Raw genomic sequence first — 3,263 nt, 5'->3', positions numbered from 1 at the left:
AAGGTAGACTGGGACCAGTCCTCAACCTTCCCAGCCAAAGCCTTAAACTCCAGGGCGTAGTCTGCTACCAACCGCTGCCCCTGGCTGAGCTCCTTTAAAGCCCTTTTTGCTCTTTCTTTGGCTAATGGGTCTATGAAGTGCAACTTCAACGCCCACAGGAATTCTTCGAACTCATCAAGCTCAGGAGCTTCTGCTTCGCTTAACTGAATGTACCAGTCAGTTGCCCTCCCCTTCAACTTGTTGGCAATGGCATTTATCTTGGCCCTTTCGGAATGGAAATATGGTCCGAATTCATCCATATAATTCCTTGCATTTGTGAGGAAGAAAGACAACTTAGTTGGATCCCCATCAAATTTGACGGCCAAGTCTTTCACTCCCGCTCCGGGCGGGCCCCATCCAACATCTGGTCGGCCAGTCGCGCCCCTGCTTGCTGGGGATCTCCGATCTTGAGGCAGGGATTCTGCAAGACGAACTCTGTGAGGTCTCGCCTCAGCCCTGTGCCGTCTCCTGCCTCTCTCCAGTGGTGGCGTCGCGGGGGGGGGGAAGGGGATAAGTACCTGGTGCTTGATTCCCCTTCGCTCCTCACCTGGGGCCCCCATGCCATTGACCATTTCTTAAACATATACTCCATCGACTCCAATTTCGCCTCCATTACCCTTAGCCTTTCAGGGGTTTGAGAATCCTCCTTTCCTCGTCTGTCCTGCTGCCTCCCCTCCGTCCTTACGACGATTGGGGATAATGAGTACCGCTGCTTCCAGGACGTCCTGGACATCCCTGGTAGGGGTCCCTGCGCCTTATCCCAGGTGATTAGCTCGCCTGGCGACTCTCCGGTGGTTTTGGGTGCTCTTCCTTCTCCAACCTCCTCTTCCTCCAGGCTGGAACTTGAACCCTCCTGGACTCCATAGGGTTCTGGAGTAGGGTTCCTCTCTGTTCTCCTAACCATGGAATCGGGCACCTCGTCACTCATTTCCTCGCTTCCACCGGTCTTGGATTTGGGTTCTGTCATCGCTAGCTCTACTCCCTCACAGATCAAATCTGGAAAGGGGCTAACGGTAAAACTTTGTGATTCTCAGCTTTATGTAACGATTGCCTATCCTAATAGACTCAGACTCACAAGCAGGAACTTAATTATATCTGGTTTATTAAAGAATAGCATGCAAATACAGAGAAAGCTGAGAATGAGCAAAAGCGTGCCAAATACAAACTAAAAACCCTCAGTGCGAACGTGATCCCTCCCCTCGCCCAACCAGAACACGCATCAGCAACTTGACATGCGAAATGTTACGACGTACAATGCATATTGAAACGGTGAACATGACATCTACGATGTTGAATGGTATGTTATTTATTTATTTATTTAAAATTTCCATCACCGCCCATCTCCCCCAAGAAGGGGACTCTGGGTGGTTTACAATCAAAATTAAAACACATAATTACAATATAAATACTATATAAAAATAGAATATATACAGAGTAAAAAATATAAAATCCAGCAGCATAGGTCTTGTTTATTGGGGAGAGATCTATAATAGCCACCCCCAAGATGAACTGGTGGCCCTCCCACCCCAAGCGAGGCAGCAGAACCAGGTTTTTAGGTTCTTCTGGAAGTCCGGGAGCGAATGGGCTTGTCTCAACTCCGGGGTCAGAATGTTTCAAAGGGCGGGTGCCACTGCAGAGAAGGCCCGCCTCCTGGACCCCGCCAGGTGGAATTCCTTTACCGGCGGGGTTCGTGGCATGCCCTCTCTGCATGACCGGGTGGGGCGGGTTGATGTTAGGGGGATGAGGCGGTCGCTCAGGTAGCCTGGCCCGTGCCATGTAGGGCTTTAAAGGTAATAACCAACACCTTGAATTGGACCCGGAAGCAAACTGGTACCCAGTGCAGCTTGCATAACAGTGGTGTCGCATGTGCCGATCTTGGGGCACCAATAACTGCTCGCACAGCCGCATTCTGGACCAGCTGAATTACTTATTTGAAGCAAATTTAGATATTTCCAACTGAAGGAATCATTCCTTCCCTGTTTATCATGAACTCCCTGACTCTCCTTTGTTCTATTTTCTCCATTTCTAGATTACAAACCCTTTTATATATCTAAAAAACTCTATAATCAATCATAATGTATACAGATATTAATATTTGTTCATTTGTTTAATTATTAGACAACCCCCCACAATCAAAATAAACTCTTGGTGGATTACCTGCATCCACAAAAATACAATAAAATGTCCATGATTGTCAGCCTTATAAGGCAGACTTGACTAAGAGACCAATGCCATATAGGTCAGGACTACTTTTATTGTAGCAGCTATAGTAACAGAATCTTGCAAGTTCAAGTGGGCTCCCCCCCACCCTTTATTTTCATGGGAACTAGAGAGGGGCCTGAGACATTTAATCAAAGTAGTTTCTTGGAATGGGCTCAAACCATTCTTGTCTGATCATTGCCTTGGTAGGTGCTCTTCTTCCTATCCTTCAAGGCCATTCCCTATGCTCTCTGCAATGATATAATTATAAAACTAAAAACTATCAACCCCCAGTTACACATAAACCAATCAATAACCAGTAGCATCAATTCATGCATCAAAAGCTCTCCAAAATAATGGAGTTTCTGGTAACTCACTCAAAGCCAAGAGGGTGGGGATAAAATTTCTGGGGGGAAGTTATTCCAAACATCACATGTATCAACAGAAAAACAGCATTTGTGAGTCTCTGTTCTTCTCAAGAACAGACCTTGTTAAGGATAAATGTGAAAAGTGACCCACCCCAGAATGGCCAGACTGGGGACAGATCCTCCTTAAGAAGGTCTATCTATGAAGTTGCTGAGCCGACACCAACTTGATGGCACATAATCAAAAACGGTACAGCAGGCAGAGCCTTCTGCATATAATGCAGCACCTCAAAACGGCGGCGTTGGGGAAGGAAGACGGGTGTGCAATACCAGAGAAGCTGTCGATAGAATAACACTTGGCTGGTTCGTACTTCGCTGTCTTGTGTAACACAGCCTACCCCCACTCGACCTGGAAAAGATGCTGCTGGCTGCTGTGCCATTACCAGCCCTTGCGATGGCACTTCTCAGGGCAGAAAGCGCTCGCTGCCCACCCGTCGACCGTCCCTCTCCCAAGCCGCCTTTGTCATCCTCCCGGAGCTCCTCCTCCTCCTCCTCCTCTCCGCTGCCTTTCGCCAAGCCCATTGACTGGCTAACTAGCGCCGCTTCCGTAGGACCCGCCCCCTCTCCCTTTGACCCCGCCGATGTCTTCGCGTGCGATCT

Source organism: Candoia aspera, chromosome 2 (genome assembly GCF_035149785.1).
Source record: "Candoia aspera isolate rCanAsp1 chromosome 2, rCanAsp1.hap2, whole genome shotgun sequence".
Lineage (NCBI taxonomy): Eukaryota > Metazoa > Chordata > Lepidosauria > Squamata > Boidae > Candoia > Candoia aspera.
Note: the sequence above shows the minus strand (reverse complement) of the source record.